This window comes from Hemicordylus capensis, chromosome 2, assembly GCF_027244095.1.
Source record: "Hemicordylus capensis ecotype Gifberg chromosome 2, rHemCap1.1.pri, whole genome shotgun sequence".
NCBI lineage: Eukaryota > Metazoa > Chordata > Lepidosauria > Squamata > Cordylidae > Hemicordylus > Hemicordylus capensis.
In genome coordinates, this window is record NC_069658.1 from 206,230,795 (window position 1) to 206,251,299 (window position 20,505).

General features: G+C 53.3%; 1 long non-coding RNA gene and 1 other non-coding gene across 4 annotated transcripts; both read left to right on the forward strand.

Annotated features, from left to right (window-relative positions):
* Positions 1 to 692: 692 nt before the first annotated feature.
* LOC128346880 (uncharacterized) lies at positions 693 to 5,439 on the forward strand. 3 transcript variants are annotated; one of them, XR_008317261.1, is made up of 4 exons: positions 713 to 756; positions 1,664 to 1,722; positions 3,846 to 4,004; positions 4,451 to 5,439. It is a non-coding gene; the product is annotated as an uncharacterized LOC128346880 (long non-coding RNA). The 3 variants fall into 3 exon arrangements; XR_008317262.1 differs by lacking the exon at positions 1,664 to 1,722 and having other exon boundaries at positions 693 to 756; XR_008317263.1 differs by lacking the exons at positions 713 to 756; positions 1,664 to 1,722 and adding an exon at positions 2,473 to 2,596.
* LOC128348414 (Z30 small nucleolar RNA) lies at positions 2,746 to 2,841 on the forward strand. The gene has a single exon (XR_008318137.1). It is a non-coding gene; the product is annotated as a Z30 small nucleolar RNA (small nucleolar RNA).
* Positions 5,440 to 20,505: the final 15,066 nt, after the last annotated feature.

Here is a 20,505-nt window from a genome sequence, read left to right on the forward strand (position 1 = left end):
GTCACATCCCCAGGAATTTCCCAGGTCTTTAGATCAAGCCAAGCCACAAGAAATAAAGCCAAGACAGATGTTTCCAGCAACTGCTGTCACACTGCAGAGTGATGATCTTTAATAGAAGTATAATTATTAATAGCTACTGCATCATCTGCATGAGACCCCTGTATGCTCACCTACTGCGTTCTTGCCTGCCACCTTCATTTTACAACGAGAAAACTCCACAGGATGACACGCTTCTGCTCATTTGTGTGTGTGTGGCAAGCAGCACAGCCTGGAGGCAGCCCCCAGCCGCTCAACCCTGGGCCAGCAGGGATCGGCCTGAGTTTGCCCACCTCTCTCTGTCCAGCGCGCACAGTCCAAGAATGAGTTGGCAAAAGAGCTACTGGCTTTGCAGCGACATTTCCGGCTTCCACGGGATCGTGGCCACGGGCAACGCCCTCCATGCACAGGCAGGGATGGATCAGGCCGGGTAAAACGGATTCCCCCAACTGGACTTGCTCCGTACTCTGCACGATCTGGCCAGTGGCCAGCGTTCGATTGGGAGCCGGGAGTGTTTCGGGCGTAGCGCGCTCCTGCCTTATTCCTCTAGATCCCAGGCAAACATGAGAGTGAAAGTTCCACACGCGGCCGAGGCACCGGGGGCGGCCATTGGCTGTTCTTGTTCACCACGTGACCAGGCCTCCGGAGCTGCGATTGGCTGAGAGCGGAGAGAGGGCGGAAGCCGAGAGGGCGGTGCGCGGAGCTTCTTTGAGCCAAGAGGTAAGTTTGTGCGGAAAAGGGTGGAGAGAAAGCGAGGAAAACAAGCGTGCCTTTAAAAAAGAGGAGATACCCAGTGTTGATGCATGGGGGAAGGGTCAAGGAATTATTATTATTATTGTTAAATGTAAATGCATTAAAAATAATGCAAAGCAAAATAACTGCATAGGAAGCTGCTCTCTACCGAGTCAGACCCTTGGTCCATCTAGCTCAGTGTTGTCCTCACAGACTGGCAGCAGCTTCTCCAAGGTTACAGTCGCTCTTAGCCCTGCCTGGGGATGCCAAGTGAGCTCAAACCCCAGGGTACACGAATGGGCCCCTTTGCTAAGCAGGGTCCACCCTGGTTTGTATTTGAATGGGAGACCACATGTGTGAGCACTGTCAGATGTTCCCCTTAGGAGATGGGGAATCCGCTCTGGGGAGAGCACCTGCCTGCCTGCCTGCCTGCCTGCTTGCATGCATGAAGGTTCCATCTGCAAGACAGGCTGAGAGACATTCCTGCCTGCAATCTTGGAGAAGCCGCTGCCAGTCTGGGTAGGCAATCCTGAGATAGATGGACCAAGGGTCTGACTCCGTATGTGGCAGCTTCCATGTCTCCAGCCAAGGGGGTTTCATTTTCAGAAGGTAGGTACACACTTCTCATGTCCCCTGTGTGTGATGTTCAGAGTACCAGCGTGGTGTAATGGTGAGAGTGCTGGACTAGGACCGGGGAGACCTGAGTTCAAATCCCCATTGTTCAAATCCCCATTCAGCCATGAGACTAGCTGGGTGACTCTAGGCCAGTCACTTCTCTCTCAGCCTAAGCTACTTCACAGGGTTGTGGGGAGGAGAAACTGAACTATGTACTCTGGGCTCCTTGGAGGAAGAGCAGAACAGAAGTGTTAAATAAAATGAATGCTGTTTCTTTCAGGCAACCAGGCCTTTCATTTCATTGTTGCACGGTGTGCATTTTGCACTCTCGTATTACAGGTACAGAAACGTCATTACAATATTGTTTTCCCAAATGGGGTCTCTTGATTCCCTCCTGCCATGATGGGTGTTTCCCTTCTACAGTGGAAGATACACTCAGAAAAAGTTTCCCCTGTTTGGCTTGGGTGTGGTCTGTTCACTTTCGGTTTCACTTTCTACCCCTCCCCTTCCTCCTGCTTTTATATCCAGACTCCTCCTCCTCCTCTCCCAGATCTACTACATCCACCCCAATTCTCTCTGTATTCATTGATCCAGCACTGGTTTGTGTGTGCTGCATGCACACCACCTGCAGAGTAGGACTGATCCAGTCTCTTATCTCTCATTCCCATATACTGCTGCTAACATGTTCATCAAATATAACGAGAAGTTATGATTAATATTCCTGATCATCTCTTTGACCTAGGTGCTTTTTTTAATGATTAAAAAAGAATTAAAATCCAATTTAATTGATTAAAAACCTGGTTTTGAAGGGTTTAAAACAAACAAACAAACAAACAAAAAACCCATCAGATTTTATCAACCCTGGGAACCCCTGGTTTTATGAATGCTGTGTTGTTTTGCATCTTTTAACATTTTTTTCCCCACTGCAAAAATTGGGGAAACTGGTGTAGCTCTCTCTCTCTCTCCCTCCCTCCCGCCCCCAGAGGTTCTCCACACAGCAGGCTTTACCACAAGTTTTCTGCAAGGCCTTGCTGAAAACTCAAAGTTACCTCCAACACCTGACACAAAAAGCGAATCCCCCGCACCAGATATAAATCAGGTTACACTCTAGCGTGAGAATCAACGTCGGGGTAAAACTGGCCGATATATGAACACCCCCCCTCCGTCCCAGAGATGCGAGATAGAAGGCAAGCCCCGTGTGGAAAACTTCCGGGTATTGGCCACGGCCATGTCCAGCATGGATTCTCTCTCTCGAGTCACCCCATTTTCAAGTCAAGCTGGAAAGAAGGAAAGAAGGTTTGGCTGCATTGCCGTGGGGCGAACAACGGCTGGGGTGTGTGTGCGAGACCCGCCTGTGGGATCGGCCATGATGAGCGAAGTCTAGTCTGGCCTGGTATTGCCCCGACTGCGGTTGGGACTCTGACCAGGACGTGATCAGGTCATCTTCTCTCCGAGCCGGTTGGTGCAGGGGGCCCTCTCTGCTCCGGGGATGGGGAGCGCCTGGATTGCCCACTGGCCGCGGAGGGCTGGTTGCCGCTGACCCCTTGGGGGTTGAGGCTGGACTGCTGCTAGTTTGGGGTAAAATGACTGCCAGGGCCGAAGGGCTCACCATACAGGCACCTGTCCAGGAATCTTTTGCTGTTTGTTTGGACATTTATCTGGGGAGGGGTGGGCATCCTGTGCGATGGGGCAGGGGAGTGAGAAAAGGAAAGGGAGGGGAAGGGGAAGGAGAAAATGGAGTTGTTGCTGAATAGACTTTTAGGAATAGAAGAAGCTGCCCTATACCGAGTCAGACCCTGGGTCCATCTAGCTCAGGATTGTCTACCCAGACTGGCAGCGGCTTCTCTAAGATGGCCGGCAGGAGTCTCTCCCAGCCAGGGAGGGAACTTGGCACCTTCCTGCATACAAGCAGGAAGGGGCTCTTCCCAGAGTTCTGGCCCCATTCCCGAAGGGGAATCTCTTTCAGTGCTCACATGTAGTCTCCCATCCAAGTGTCAACCAAGGCAGACCCTGCTTAGCAAAGGGGACCACTCATGCTGGCTCCCACAAGACCAGCTCTCCTCCCGTCATTAAATCTCCATCAGATTTCCTTGTCTGTGTGAGGGAAGGAGCTATGAAACACCACCTGATTGAAGCTAAGCAGGACTCTCTGTGCTCAGGGCCTGGATGGGATACTAATGCCTGCCACCTTTCGGGATGGAGCATTTGTTTTGCACGCAGAAGGTCCCAGGCGCAATCCCTGCGAAAGACCCCTGCTTGCAACCTTGGAGAAGCTGCTGCCAGCCAAGGCAGACAATCCTGAGCGCGATGGACCCAGGATCTGTCTGAGGCCGCCTCCTAATTCCAGAGCTGCAAAGGAGCTTTGAGCTCACCGAGACGTGCATTGTGTAAAAACCGGGCTGGCCTTCCTTTGTGATTAGTAACCACGATCTCTCTTTCCTTTCCTTTCTTTCTTTTAACAGGTGAGGGTTTTCTGCAAACGTTGACGCGTGAAACCATACAACGACTCGGTAACCTAGAATGCTGAGCAGTCTTAGCGGTTTGCATGATTCCTCCTCGACGTCCCGTACCACTAACCCACCAGTGCTTAAAAAGCCTAGCCTCACTGTGGGCGCCCAAAGGTGTGTGCTATGCCTTATGTGTAGAAAAGCAGCTCAGAAGTGTCTCCTTTTGCTCTGGGGGAGTTACATTTATTTATGTATGTATTCGATTTCTAGACCGCCCTTCCAAAAATGGCTCAGGGCGCTTTGCACAGAGAAATAACAAATAAAGAAGATGGCTCCCTGTCCCCAAAGGGCTCACAATCTAAAAAGAAACATAAGACAGACACCAGCAACAGTCACTGGAGGGATGCTGTGCTGGGGGCGGGTAGGGCCAGTTGCTCTCCCCCTGCTAAATAAAAGAATCACCACATTAAAAGGTGCCTCTTCACCAAGTTAGCAGGGGTCTGCAAAGGAAATTCCTTTATGTACTTGCAAAGGGATATTTGCAAAGGAAATTCCTATTTTCCCAGGCTTTTAATTGAAATTTAAATCTTAATGTGTTTTTGATTGATTGATTGATTAAGTGCCGTCAAGTCGGTGTCGATTCTGAGCAACCACACAGAGAGAGTCTCTCCAGGATGATCAACTTGGCTTTTAAGGTCTCCTGGTGCTGCATTCATGGCTGTCCTCATCGAGTCCACCCACCTTGCTGCTGGTCGTCTTCTTCTTCTCTTAGATAAATAATATGTTTTAATAGATAAAATAGATAGCTAAGAATGTATTTTTCTCTATTGTGATTTTTATCTGCTTTGTGAATTTTAAGTGATATACTTTGTGTCCTGTTTTCATTTGTACACTACCTAGAGAATTCTATATTAGGCGGTATCGGAATTCAATCAATAGAGGGAAGATGCCTCCGAATCCCAGTTGCAGGGCAGCAGCCGCAGGAGGGAGGGCCTGCCCCTTCCAGCTCTTGCCTGTGGGCTTCCTCGAGGCCTCTGGTGGGCCACTGTGTGAATCAGGATGCTGGACTAGATGGGCCTCCTCCTTGGGCCTGATCCGGCAGCAGGGCTCTTCGGATGTCCATAAACTGCTTGCAGAGCTCCATGGAAGTGCTTGCACTGGGCCCAGGACAGGCTCCGGAGATCCCTCCACGCAATCACAGCATGCACCTGCAGTCGAACCCTCTGCAGACACATTGCTCCTTCAGCTGCGTCAGACTTCTTCGTTGGGAGGTCTGGGGGCCAGTGGCTGTCCCCATCAGCCCAAAGAGCGCTCCCCCTGGCGAATTGCCTGTTGGGCCTGTGTGATGCTTGGGTCAAAGCTAGGTTCTCTGTCAGAGGGAATCCCAGATGACGCTGACTACAGCTCCCAGAATCCCTAGCTGCAGTGGGCTTTGGCTGAGGATGCTGGGAGTTGTGGTCAACAACATCTGGGATTTTCCGTTAGAGGGGACCCTGCCTGACCCCATGCCGTGTTACGCTTTGCCCAGCGCCTGGGCTCCTTTAAGGGAAACGGAGCCCTCTTAAGCCCCTGCAACCTCTTGGGAGTGCTGGGAAAGGCCCCTGCTAACTGAGCCAAGAGGCACCTTTTAAGAGTGGCAATTCTCTTTATTTTACAGGGGGAGAGCAACTGGCCCTCTCCGACCCCAGCACAGCATCCCTCCAGTGGCTGTTGCTGGGGTCTGTCTTATATTCGCTTTTTAGATTGTGAGCCCTTTCGGGACAGGGGACCCTCTTGATTTATTTATACCTATGTAAACCACTTTGGGAACTTGGGTTGAAAAGTGGTATATAAATATACATCGTTGTATATAAATCTCCGTCGTCGTCTTTCCCAGCGCTTTCCCCCTTAAGAGAGGGCTCCTTCTCTTAAACGGCCCTCCTAGCACCAAGAAAAAGCACCCCCGTCTGCTGGGACCAGTGGGAAATGGCTCCCCCGTTATTTTTCGTTGGAAAACGACAGAGATCGCGGAGGGATATTTTGAGAGCTTGGGAAATAGCTCACCAAGTTCTCTTTCCCTATTGCCTGCAAGGTGCAGGGGGGGGGGCAGGGGGAGAAACAGTCCCCACCTTTTTGAATGAATTGGGACATTTAGAAGATGGGAAAGGAAGTTTCCTTGAGACTGACCTGAGATTGACCTGAAATTGGCACCCTTTGGGCACAGAGGGAGGAGAGGTTTTCCAGCTAAGGAATGAAGTTCTTAAGTGCTGGTGATGGGGACCAAACAAACGTATGTCGAAATATTCGGAGCACAAGGATCGCGCTCTTGATCAAGCCGTTTTTAATACATTCTATACTTGGCAGTCCCTTGTTCCAGTGATGATGCGTTCATAGAACCCAAACAGCCGGGCAACGGGGGGGGCGTTCGTACATCGCGCCCCTTTATTTTTTCTAAAAAAACGGAAGGCTGCAGAGATGTCGTGTCACTCCAAGAGAGCTTTGGCCTTTGGAAACACTCCCTCCAACCCCTCTGGGATTTGTCGGGGGTCATTTGGCGAGGGTGTGGTAGGGAAACCAACAGGGATGGTTGTGGCCGGCCCTCCAGGCCAGACGTCTCCAGTCTCCAGACGTTGGACTACAACTCCCATCATCCCTTTGGGCCACTGTGGCTGGGGATGACGGGAGTCCCAAACCAGCGGGATTCCGATGCCAGTTGTGCAGCCCCAACCTATGGGTCTCTCACTCGGCTGACCTCCCTCTGCTCCCAGCTGCTGGGGATAATCAGCCGCGTGAGCTAACGGGAGAATTCTTAGTGGTCGGCGCTTGGCTCCCTTTCGTGCAGGGAGTATGATGCCCATCCAGGGTCTCAGAGGTCAGGTATTCTGGCAACTGACTGCCACAAAGCACAACACTGTGTCTCTGTGGAGCAGAAGTTCCCCAATGTGGGGCTGGACTACAAGCCCCATCACGCCCCACTGCAGCCGCGGCGGCAGGGGGTGATGGGAGTCGTAGTCCCACAAGCCATGGGGACCCAAGCCGTGTGGCGCCAGTGAGTTTCCAGGCGTGTCCAGTTTGACCAGGTGCTGGAGTTCTGTGGCGTGGCCCGTGACGGGGCACCGCTGGCGACGCTTCACGTAGCCGTAGGCGCAGGGGTAGCAGAAGCCGAAGCCGGAGGCGGAGAGGGCGGTGTCCTTGGTGCGGATCTTGCGGCAGAGCCGGGGCAGGAGCGGGGAGCCAGCCCCGTGGCCCAGGCGGGTGGGGGGAGGCGGGGCGGGCAGGGCCGGCAGGGCCTGGATGCTCTCCTGGTTCTCCGCGGAGTACCGCCATTGCAGGAACTGGAGGAAGAAGACGCCCCCGGAGAGGCCGGTGGAGAGGGAGGAAGCCAGGCCGCCCAGGACCCGCTTGGCCGCTGACCACGCCCGTCCCGTCACGCTGCAGGAGGGAGGGAGAGACCGAGCCCAGCGCTGCGGTTGTGCTCACAACGACCCTGAGAGGTAGGCTAGGCCGAGAGAGAAGCCACTGGTTCAGAGTCGCTGAGTGAGTTTCTTGGCTGAGCCCCCCGGGGGGTTTGATTCCGGGTCACCCTGGTCCTGGCCCAATACCCCCTAACACTTTTTTAAAATTTTGGTGTAAACTGCCCCGAGCCATTTTTGGAAGGGGAGGAAATAAATCAAATAAATAACAGGGGTTCCCAGATGTTGACGACTACAACTCCCATAATCCCCAAGCCAAAGCCATAGACCCTGGGAGTTGTAGTCCACAACATCAGGGAATCCCCGTGAGAGGGAACACTGCTAACCACTAGTCCACACTGGCGCTCACATTTTCTCTGCTTTACTCATTTTGTGAGCTGACCCGGGGAAGTATTACAACGAAGGGGTGGGGTAGAAACATTTTAAATAAACAACGCAAAACGGGGTACATGTCTAATCCAAGGCACCCTGTCACCCTGGAATGTCTAAAAACAGATTTGCACCTCCCTGCCAAAACTATAGGGAGCAGAGATGGCCTGGTAGTAGCAAGTATGAATGGGCCCCTTTGCTAAGTAGGGTCCACCCTGGTTTACATTTGGATGGGAGACTACATGAGTGAGCGCGGGATGGAGCCGCTCTGGGAAGAGCATCTGCAGGTTCCAAGTTCCCTCCCTGGCAGCCTCTCCAAGATCAGACTGAAAGAGGCCAAAGCTGTGCAGACCTAGGAGAGTGCAAGGACAGTACACCAGTTAAGCAAGTTTAAGTGTCTCAGAGACACAGGAGGAAACGCCTCTCCCGCGATACAGACCTGAATGTCGCCCGACGACGAGAATAACGTTTTTTTTACTTCCGAATTGCCGGATCGCTCCGATGCAGATTTACACAGATCTGAGAACAGAAGCTCATTCATTTACGGTGCAATCTAAGCTGTGTGCCCTTGGAAGCAAGTTTCTGTCGGTTCAAAGAGCCACTTCGGTGCCAACGCAGAAGGCTGGAAGCCATGGCACATACACTTCAGATTGGGCAAGAGGCCCATCAAGACGCCTGCCCACACAAGGCAAGAGAAGCCACGTATGCTGCAAACCCGGATGCACATGTGCAACCAGCTCTCTTTCGGCTTATAAACTATGCCATGTGTGGTCACCAGGAGAGAATTCACCACTCGCCATAGGCGAGTCGCCATTGACAAACCGGTCTCTACTGATTTAAGTCGCATTTGATCAGATTAGATGCAAAAGAGGTGGGGTCAATCTAAAAACACACAGATCAGACACACCACCCACCAGTAAAACGGTACACAAGCCCAGCGAATGAACATGAATGAGAAAACACAATTAATCCAACAATCTACAAAGCAGGATTATTACACAGCGCCACAAAGGTCTGCACAGCGGTTTGGCCTGAAACTTTAGAATACGGATTCTCGAGCTGGGTCCCCCCGACGATGCTGAGGCGACTGTTGTAGCCGAGAGTTGGGAATTCAACAGCATCGAGGGACCCCCGCTCTAAGGAAAGAGAAATAATACAGTAAAAATGTAATGCAATAAAAGAAGAAGAAGAAAACCATCATTAACCATCTTTCTCTTTATTTCTGCAGACCCAGTGAGGATTCTGGGGCATTGAAGACCCCCCCCCCCGCCGTCTGCCGGAAAGGGACCCGATCAGAAGCCAGAAGGGGCCCAGCCCAGCCAAAAAGCTCCTTTTGAATGGCCAGCAGCTCAAGCTGGCTTTAACCTGAAACAGCAGCCAGGTTTTCAGTCTTGCAGCCGGCTGGTCCAGAAGTCTGCAAATTGCGTCTCCTGTCCAGCCTGCCCAGGTGCCCAGTGGGCCGACTGCGTTTCAAAAGCAAAGACTTTTGGAGCAGCAAGAAACGGGCTAATGTTAAAAATCCCCACAGTGTTGGGGGGGGGGGAGAGGCAGCAGTTCCTTCCTGGCAGCCTGGAGATTTTCTGCTGATTGCTTCGTCCTAACGAGAACTGGCTCCGGTATCACTTTCTGCAGCCCCAGGCCAGGAGCGGAGGTCTCACTCCCGAAGTTTCCAGGCGCTAAGAAGCAAGGAAGACCCTGTATTTCGTGTGAGCAATGGCTGAAGAGGCCGGGTCGCTTTAGCCCGGAGAAGAAAGGACGGAAAGGGGAGGCGAGAACAGTCTTCAAGCATCTGAAGGGCCGCCAAGGAGAAGGGCCATGCGCAGGACCCTTCCCTCGCTGTTGGGAGTCCCCCGCAAGGTAGACTGCCTTTAAACGAGCAGGTTCCATCGCCATGAACAGCTGTCGCCCAACCTAAGACGTGTTTTCGGTTGCTCCTGAGGCACGGAACCGATGAGTCGAAATGGCCAGGAAGTAGGTTTAGGATAGACATTTGGAAGCATTTCCAAACTGAAAAAGCCGTTGGCCTGTGGAACAGTCTGCCTCATGCAGTGGGGGCGGGGGGGGCTGGAGGTTTTCAAACAGAGGCTGGATGGCCACCTGTTAGAGAGGCTGTAGCGGATTCCTGCCCTCAAAAGACGTTCAAGGTCCCTTGTTATTGTTATTATTATTGTTACATTTATATCCCGCTCTTCCTCCAAGGAGCCCAGAGCGGTGTCCTACATCCTTGAGTTTCTCTTTCACAACAACCCTGTGAAGTAGGTTAGGCTGAGAGAGAAGTGAGGAGTCACCCTTCCAATTCTCACACTCTGTGATGAGCATACAGAAGGTGGAATTCTCTGTGGAATTCTCTGCCACAAGATGGGGTGACAGTCAACAACCTGGATGGCTTTAAGAGGGGAGGAGAGGTCTATCAAGGGCTACTAGTCGGAGGGCAATAGGCCACCTCCAGCCTCCAAGGCAGGATGCCTCTGGATCCCAGTTGCAAGGGAGTCACAGCAGCAGGAGGGAGGGCCGGCCCCTTTCAACTCCTGCATCTGGTGGGCCACTGTGTGAAACAGGAGGCTGGACTAGATGGGCTTCCTTGGGGGGCCTGATCCAGCAGGGCTGCTCTTATGTCCTTTTGTCCTGGGTTCAAGGACCGCTCCAGGCGGGGTGGAGAAAGCCCCCTGCGTGAAATCCTGGCGCGCCACTGCCAATCAGTGTTGACAACGCTAAGCGAGGTGGACCAAGGGTCTGACTCAGTAGAAGGCAGCAGAAGGTTTGGACCAAATATACATCTATTCTTGCCTGGCATCTTCCCCTGGCTTCCCACTCCTGGTGGGAGGAGAGCTGGTCCTGTGGCAGCCAGCATGGCCTACCCCCTTTGCTAAGCAGGGTCTGCCCTGGTTGGCCTTGGGATGGGAGACTCCATGTGTGAGCCCTGCAAGATATTCCCCCTGGAGGGATGGGGAATCTGCTGTGGGAAGAGCCCCTGCCCGGTGGCACGCAGAAGGCTCCAAATTCCCATCATCCAGGTGAAGGAACCCAGCAGGGAACCCCTTGGGGTCAACCGTTTCGGGAACATTTGCGTTGAGAAGCAGGACGTTCATCTTTTAGCGATCGCCACTGAAGCCCCCCCCCCGCCCCCGAATTTTGCCAAGAACCCCGGAGTCCATGCCCAGCACGCTCAACTCCAAAGAAGGCCCAGCTCACAGGAACACCGGAAGCTGCCTCCTGCCGTGTCCGACCATTGGAGCCTCAAGCTCAATACTGCCAACCCTGACCGGCAGCAGCGCGCCAAGGTTTCAGGTGGGCGCCTGCTGCTTAACTCCCTGAATCCCAAATCGCTGGGCTTCCACTCACTTTGACCCACCCCAGCGGCCAGACACTCCTCGGTCACAGAGGCCACCTCCCTCCCGAAGGACCCAGGACGGTGGACCAACTTCCACAGTCCCCAAAGCAATCCCCAGGAGATCTCCGGACCGTCTATTTCCCCAGCTCCTCCTAAGAGAACAAGATCACCTGCATGCAGCCAGAGGTTAGCCCCGATGTGGCTGGACTACAACTCCCATCACCCCCACCCCCACCAGGCCACCACAGCAGGGATGATGGGCGTTGTAGTCTGACCGCGTCTGGGGACCCCTAGCACACCAAAGCCCCACTTGGCAGCCCACAGGCAGAGACACACCAGGTGACGCATTGGGCAGCGCTGACCATCGGGGTCAGCCTCGAGGTTCGCCCCCAGCACAGTCCTCTTCTTTCCCGCGAAAGGCAGCCTTGAGCGCAGTCTGTGGGGTCATCACGATTCAGCTCCCAGAGAGGAGCAGCAGGGTCAGGATTTTCACCTGCTGCCTTTTCCCCTTTTACTTTGGCGTTCGCATTTCCCCTTAAACCGGACTCAGAGAGGTTGACACACAACACCCGTTTTTAAAGACATCACAACTCCCCCCCCCCATTTTTATTTTTATTTTTAAGCTCACGAGGAGTCCCCACGGTCCGCTCCAGAACCCAGGAGTTCTGGCTCAACCTCTGGGTGCCGAGATCAGCAGAGACCCCAAACCCAGGCGGTACTCGCCCCTCCTCCCGCTCGAAGGGAACCCAGGAGTCCGGCGCTTACGCCCACTTTTGCCCTCACGGGAAGAACCCAGGAATCCTGGCTCCACACACACACACACCCCCGAAAGGGAGGATGGCTCCAACCCCCCCCCCCCCCCGGCCACTGTCACTCCCCATAGGAACCGAGCAGGTCAGAGGCGCTCCTACCCCCAGACTGACACCCCCTACGCCCCCCCCCCAATGCTTCAAGAGCCAGCGCCTGCGCAGAAGGCAGCCAGGCCGGCAGAATGGCTCTGTGTTTGCTTTGGGCGCTGAGTGGGGTCGCTTTGCAGAGCGGGTTGTTTGGGCGAAATCGGGCCATGCTGCTTGCAGAGTAGACCCCACGTTTTGCATGCGCCATCCTGCCGCAGGGAGGCGCTCAATGCGCTACTTTTTGTATTTACACAGTGAACCATCCAAGGACATTTTAAAAGCAATTCTGACTCTCTTCCTTCCTGATTACCGACCGATAACAAATGTTGCATGCACAGTCCTGCCCTTTAAATTAGCCGAAGGCATGACTTTTTACGCTAGCATGTGCAAGGTGACATTTTGGGGAAATGTGGGTAATTTTTGGAATAGATTCTGTCATTTCTTCAAATTAGATAATTTGAAGAATGTTTCCCTTGATTACCTACAGATAACACATTTTGTAAGCACCTTAACAGGACATTCTGTTACGTGTATTTAATTAGCTGAGCTTTCCTAGAAGTGAAAGAACACACGAAATGACTTGGGCCTCACCGACTAGTTCTTCAATATTTATATTTTGTTTTTCTGTTTTGGAAGAAAGCAACCCAAGCTGGGCTCACAACACAAAACAAATACAGAAGAAAAACAGAAGAAACCAGGCCATTGTCAAAACAATATACCAAAAAAGAGCAGGGTTTTTGTTTTGTTTTGTTTTGAGCCAGGGGCAGTGATGGGCAAACTTGAAATAACTTCAATAAAGTAATAATGAATATAAATAAATGGCAGACTGCGCTCCTAGCAACAGCATCAGGGCCTGGGTGATAGGGAACCACAGCAATTTGCCAGGAACTGGCCCTCAGACCCAGTCCCCTGTCTCCGCTGGAGGCCAGGCCAGGCAATGGATACAAACAACCCCTGGAACTCACTGCCACAGGAAACAGCTGGCCAGCATGACCACATACAGGAGGGCGAAGAGTGTGTGTTTGTGTCTATTTGTTTTTGACAATTTCTACCCGGCGTTCGAATTCAGGTTTTGAAAACCCATTCAAATCGACACCTTCTGCAAAATTTGGGAAGGGCGAAACATTGTCAGCTGCAGTGGCCAATAGCCGGGGATGACGGGAGCCGTAGTCTGACCACAGCTGGAGGACCAAAGTTCCAGCTTCAGGCCCAGGCAGCGTCTCCAGGTAGGGCTGGCTGTGCTGGTCCAAGACCATAAGAATGATTGATTGACAGCTGGGAATTAAGACCCCTGCCTGAAATCTTGTCGATCTGCTGCCTGTCAGAGTAGATCATACCAAGCTCGGTGGTCTGACTCAGTATAAGGTGGCCGCCGCCTCTGTCCCACGTGACACGTTTTATACATTTCACAGCAGCCTGACACAACTGCTAAATTCTCGGACGGGCATTTGTGATGCCTGTGTGCCTAACCCCACAGCTCCTGCAATGGAACTCTTTTGCCCTGCGAAAAGGAGAGAGGCAGAGGGAGAGGGAAAGGTTGCCGTCTCCATGTCTGTCATCGCCAGTGAAACTCCCCTTTGCAACCTGGGAGGAGCTCAGCTCACCACCTGCTCATCAGCAGCTACTTGAGATCTGGGGTGTTGTAAACATCACCGGACACAGCCAGGAGTGTGGCTTGCCTCAAGCACAGCATGGAGGGAGTAATTCCACCCCCCAACCCCTCCAACCCCGTGGATCATCCCCAGCGTCTTGTGTTCAGGGGTATACTGCTGCTGAAGGTGGAGGTTCCATTTTAGCAGTCTAGATATTGTAGTGGTCTCGATGACGACAGCCACGAATGCACCACGGAGAGACCTTCAAGGCCAAGTTGAAGGCAAATCATCCTGGAGAGAATCTCTCTACGTGGTCACTAGATTGATGGCACTTAATCAGTGAGTCAGTCAATCAATCAACCAGATATTGGTGCTAACTCCCCTGCTAAATTGGCAAAGAGGCACCTTTTTAATGTGGTGATTCTCTTTCTTTAGCAGGGGGAGAGTAACTGGCCCTCTCCACCCCCAGCACAACACCTCTCCAGTGACTGTGGCTGGTGTCTCTCTTATGCTTCTTTTTAGATTGGGAGCCCTTCGGGGACAGGGATCCATCTTATTTATTTATTATTTCTCTGCGTAAACCGCTTTGGAAACTTTTGTTGAAAAAGCGGCATATACATATTTGTTGATTGATTGAAAATTTTAAATTTTAACGGGTGTTTTTATTGGGATTTTGATCTGTTTTTAAATTCATTTTAAATGTTTTGTTTTATATTTTAATCTGTACACCGCCCAGAGATTTCTACACTAGGCAGTACAAAAATGCAATTTTAAAAATTTTTTTTAAAAATTAAACATTTCTTGTCCGGTGGTATACTGCTTCTGAATATGGAGGCTCCGCTTTAGCCACCATGGAACCACGAGTCGCGCCCCACAGACCAAAGTGGAGCATCCTGCCTCTCTCACGGTGGCCAAGCAGAAGGCGCCCACAAACAGAGGACATAGCCCTGCTCAGTTGTTGCTTCAGAAACTTTGAGCTGGGTATTATAGCATACAGGAAGCTGCTGCCTGCTGAGTCAGACCATGGGCCCATCTAGCTCAGGGTTGACAACACTGACTGGCAGCGGCTCTCCAAGCTTTCCACCTGGAGATCCTGCTAGGATTGGAACCTGGGACCTTCTGCCTGCAAAGCAGATGCCCTGCCACTGAACTAAAGCCCCATCCCTTTTCTAGCAAAGGGCCTTGTTTCAGACCATGGGCTCATCCACCTCAGGGTCCCCTACACTGACCAGAGGCTGCTTTCCAAGGTTCCTTAGAGAATGTGCAGACCACCCTGAGCGAGATAGACCAGCGGCCTGACTCAGGATATGGCAGCTTCCTATCGAAAGCAGACCACTCTTCTGAGGATGGGGACGTAGCTCCGCAGAAGAGCATCTCCTTTGCACGCAGAAGGTCCCAGGTTCAATTCCTGGCAGCAACTCCAGGCGGAACCGGGAGAGACTCCTGCCTGAGGACTCAGAGAGCTGCTGCCGGTCAGTGCTGGCAACCCAGAGTTAGAGGGACCGATGCTCTGACTCGGGAAGGCAGCAGCTCCCCACATCCCTCCTGGCCGCATTCTGGAACGTCGCCTGCGGTGACGGCAAGGACCGAAGAGCCCCACTCGCCTGCTCGGGGAGAGGATCACCCCCCAGTTCTTCCCAGAAATCTCAACGGATCTTGTGGAGCAATCCAGAGGCGCGCAGGTGATGGAGCCCACCGCAGAAGCCGGGCCAGATGTGCGCCTGCCTGGTCTCTGGGGCCACGTCCCCCTCCCCTCCCCACGGCCAGCCAGGAGGTTCTCCCTCGGGGGGGGGGTGACAATCCGGTCCTTGAAGGCTAACTTTGCCTTTGGGTTTCTTATTCATGCATCTTTGGGAGTCCGCCCCATGGCCAGTGCCAGCGGTGGAAAGGGGCGGTGAGATGCTGAAGAAGTCCGGTCTCTGAGATGTGGGGGGAAGAGAGAGAGAGAGAGAGAGAGAGAGCGCATGGCACGCCTGTTGCTCCGAAAGCACCGCCTGGACAAAGTCTGCCAGCCTGCGCTTGTGTGTGCTCCAAGGACAGCTGGCCACGGGCCAAAGAAGGGAAAGCCCACCACCGGCCGCATCACACACCTCCGTTCTTGAAAAAGGGAAAGGGGGGAAAGAAGAAGAAGAAAAGGTTTCAGGTGGTAGAACTGCGGCCTGGATGCTTCTTGGGTGATGTGACGGAGAGAGAACAAACACCGGGCTGCCTGCACGGGGCACATCATAACCCAATCACTGCATGTACTGGATAGATCAGAGTTCACAAACAACATGGGGAGCTGCCGGATACCGGGACGCGTCTAGCAACACCGTCTCTGCACGGGCCGGCAGCCGCCCTCCCAAGTTTCAAGCAGGGCTCGTTCCCAGCACTAACTGGGAAAGAACCAAGATTGGACTAGGGACCTCCCGCCTGCAAAGCAGACGCTCTGCCACTGAGCTGTGGTCCCATCCTCTAGGGAGTTGCTGCCTACGGAGTCGGGCTCTTGGCCCATCTAACTTAGCATGGTCTACACTGATTGGCAGCAGCTCTCCAGAGTTTCAGAGGGCGACGATGGAGCTGTGACCCCTCCCTGAGAGCCATGAGCAAGGACAGGGGGGTGGGTGGGTGGGTGACCACCCAGGCACTTGCCAGTCGGTGCCTTCCATAATGGAAAGGGGCAGGAATGGGATGGGGGGGTGTCTTGCCCCGGGACAGAAAAAGGGGCGTCTGGACGGAAGACAGTGAGGAGACCTCCACACCGGCCACTCTGCTGTTCTAAAAACATTGCGTCTGTCTTCCCCCTCGATGGAAGATGGGGGGCTCTGCAGGATAGGGCCCAGCCTCCAGCCTCCGCAGGGGCCTTTGGGGAGCCCTGAAGCCCCCCCATCCGCTCCGATCCTGATGGAAGTCTAGAGCCAACAAGGCCCCATGGAGTTCAAGACGCTCCATGAACGGGAAAACCCTCTAGATCCCACAACGGGGCCTTCGCTAAGTGGCGAAGCTCCTGCTTTGGACGCAGAGGGTGGTGCCTGGCGGCATCCCCAGGTAGGGCTGGCCAAGGCCCCCCGGAGAGTTGCTGCCGGCCCGGGATGGACGGTGCTGAGCGGGAGGAAGCAGCAGTCGGACTCAGCCGGCTCCCGACGCTCCGGATGCCTTCAGGTCTGCCACGGGCGTTGCGAGAGGTGGTGGGACGTGGTTCAGGGCCACGTCGCTCCTTCCCCTGGCCCGACAGTCCTCAGCCACAGGCACGCCCATTGGCAGGGGAGAGGAGGCCTGGCGGTCCCGGATCTGAGATCAACACACACACACACACAGAGTTTGGGGCGTGACTGTTGCTTTATGTCCTGGATTGATTTGATTTGCAGCCCGCCCCTGCAGAAATGGCACAAAGCTGGTCGATGGCTCAGGACGGCGACATGGCAGCCAAGGACTTGCCCACACAGGGCTCAGGTCGCCCTCCATGGCTTCTCCAGAAGCTCCACCAGCCATGATTAGGAGTGATTAGCTCTTCCTAGGCACACGGGGTGGGCAGCGGGCCAGAAGGTCCTCTTGCCCAAACTCCCCAAACATGCCGGGATCGAGCCACTGAGCCAATGTCACCGGTGACCCGGATGGGGCGGTAGCTCAGTGGCAGAGCATCGGCTCTGCCTGCAGAGGGTCCCCGGTCCCCTCCCTGGCAGCATCTCCAGGTAGGGCTGGGAGAGAAACTCCTGCCTGGAACCTGGGAGAGCCGCTGCCAATCAGAGCAGGCAATCCTGAGCTAGTGGGACCAAGGGTCTGACTCAGTAGACAGCAGCTGTTCCTATGTTCAACCGTTTCGGACTGTGAGCCCTTCAGGGATAAGAATCCACCTTCTTTATTATTCCTCTGTGTAAAGCATTTCTCTGTGCTCTACTCGCATGATCACTACCATCCCGCATAACTCCCGGTCGTAGGAATATGGGGCCCACGGCCGGCGTCGGAACTGGGACTCTTGCTGAGAAGCAGCAACAGGATTTCGTGGGACGACCTGCGGGACAGAGGGGGAGGGAGCGGCCTCACGGCTCACGCTGCTTGCTCAGTAGATTCAGGGACGGACATAACTCTCATCGGGCCAGGGGAGCCAGTTGTCTGGGGGCCCACTGCCTTGGGGCTGCCCCCAGAGGCAAGTCACAGGACTGACCCCCCCCCCCAGCCGCGCAGCTGCCGAAATCTGGCTTCTTTTTGCAGGGCATGCCTGGACTGTGCAACCTGCTCTCCTCTACCCCTTCAAAAGGAAGGAGAGTGTTCATTCCTCCGGTCAGAGACATCCTTGTGAAGGAGGGAGAGGGCACCCAGTGGCGATCGTCAGTGTCCCCCCAAAGGGGTTATGGATAGGGATGGTACCGATTGGCTAGCGCCCATAATGTCACCGAACCAGCTCTTAGCAGCACCAAACCGCTAAGATGATGCCTTTCAGCCCTTTCCGATATCGCTGCTGTCCAATATAGTGTAGGCAAATTCAATTGTAGGAAAATTAAATTATATATGTAATTGATATGCATTTATGCAGAGTAGGAAAATTAAATTATATATGGACCCACTTTAGTGTGGTGGTTAGAATGCTGAACTAGGCCCAGAGAGACCCGGGTTCAAATCCCCCTTCAGCCATGAAACTCACTGGGTGACTCTGGGCCGCTCACGTCTCACTCAGCCTGACCGATCTCACAGGATTGTTGTGAGGATAAACATCACCATGTGCACCTCTCGGGGCTCCTTGGTTGCTTCTATTTGCCCGGATCGTTGCCCAAGGAAATGGACCTGGCAGCCACCTGGAGAACCACACCGGCTGAATCGAGGAACCCAGAATCGGGGCGGATAATATCCGGATAGAATCCTTCAGAGGCTGATTTTCTTTCAGCAAACACTTTGGCACCTTACATGATCACTACCTTCCCGCATAACTCCCGGTTGCAGGAATATGTTTTCACCGCCGACGCTGGAACTGGATCTCTTGCTAAGTAGAAGCAGCAGGATTTCGTGGGACGACCTGCGGGAGAGAGGGGGATGGAGTGACCGCACGCTCCACGTTGCTTGCTCAGTAGATCCCTCTCTCCCCTTGAACTCGGGGCTTGTTCCCAGATTCCCCCACGCCCCACAAGGGCACCAGAAGCCAGTTCACAGCCTCCCCTCTCCCCAGTCTGTGAACACCTGCCCAACATTTTCTAATTGAACCAGAGACACAGAGCAGTGTTTCCCCATTTCAATACGAATTAGACAATATTAAGATGGCAATCTCCAAATCCGGGTGCCTAATTTGCATATTATGTAGGTTGGCTTGCAAATAATTTCCATATGCAAATTAGCAGCTGCACTTTCCAACTGACTTGTATTTGCGCTGGATATTTACCAACAATAGTTGGGGAAGATATCTTTGCCTGACTATTTCCCTTGACACATTAACAGCAGCAATCAAACATAAAAATAAAAATGCACAGCTTTTTAATGAAGGCTGCAATTCTGTACACACTTATTTGAGAGAAGATCTGATTGAAACCAATGTTGCTTACTTCTAAGTAGGCATGCATTGAACGTAAAGCCAAGCAAGTCCTTAAATGTTACAATACACAGCCTGGTAGGCAGGTAGTGATTCGCATCAAAAGCAAGCTATACTCGCAACTGCCCGACTGAGATCTCCTGCTGAAAACAAACAAGGCAACATTCCTCGGTGGGTTATTGAACTTGTGAAAGGGAAACCTTCCCAGCTAGGATCCTGTGCTTTCTCTCTCTTAATCCAAGTCCAGTGGTGCAGCAGAAGAGGGACTGCACGTTTTGCTCCATAACTCCACTTCTACAAGGGCTAGAGGTAAGGTGTTTTGTTTTGTTTTGTTTTTTAAATGAAAGCTGGAATCTGGATGGGCTAAGCAGTCCGGGTGAGATGCTTAAAATCCAGGCGATACCCGGAATTCCAGGGGGGATGGCAACCCTAGGAGTAACGGAGAGGTAAGTGGACTCACTTCTGGGAGAAGGCTCAGACCAGGCGGAGAAGACAGCGGCTAGGAGCAGAAAAGCAGTCGCTGGGTTCTTCATCCTCTTCGTCTCTGGTGGAAGTCGGGTAGCAGAAACGTCTTTTAGGTGAGTCCAGGGGGGATGTGCCCCAGACCCATTCCTCAGCGCCATGAATGCTGGCCTTCTCTCTCTCTCTCTCTCTCTCTCTCTCTCTCCTCCTCCTCCTCACCCAACAGCTGTGAAGTTTCTCCATCTCCCTTTTTACTTCCTACACTGCATCTGGCAAGGAGGGAGGGAGGAGGAACAAACCGGCCAGCTTGGTTTTCTCCAACTATATGTAAACGCTGCACCCCTCCCGCCCCCGCATGATATATTTTAGACTTTAACAAACAGAGACTCGGATGAACCAACGGCAGCATGCTCTTTTCAACGGAGACGAGGAGAGCTGGTCTTCTGGCAGTGAGCATGGCTTGTCCCCTCGGTTGAGCAGGGTCCACCCTGGTTTGCATTTGAATGGGAGACTACATGTGTCAGCACTGGAAGAGATTCCCCTTAAGGCAGGCCTGCTCAGCGTAGGCCCTCCTGCAGATATTGGCCGACAACTCCCATAATTCCTGGCTGTTGGTCACTGTGGTTGGGGATTATGGGAATTGTCGTGCAAAAAGAGCTGGGGGGCCTACAGTGAGCAGGCCTGCCTTAAGGGATGGATCCGCCGCTCTGGGAAGCGCATTTGAGGTTCCCAGTCCCCTCCCCGGCAGCATCTCCAAGACAGGGCTGAGAGGAGAGACTCCTGCCTGCCGCCTTGGAGAAGCCGCTGCCAGTCTGTGAAGACAATACTGTGCTAGATAGACCAAGGGTCTGACTCCGTAGATGGCAGCTTCGCTTCACGGCTCTCCTAGCCCCTTCAGCGTTCTTTCAAACACCCACAGATTCAAAGAGGAACAAGGTTTGGGTGGGACACAGGCCCCTGAAAAAAGCAGGCAAACAGCCACCCAGTCCTCCGATGCGGGCCGACGCGACACGGAAAACATCGTTTGGGGTTGTTTCCGATATGACTCATGTTGCCTCGGAAACCATGCAATGCCA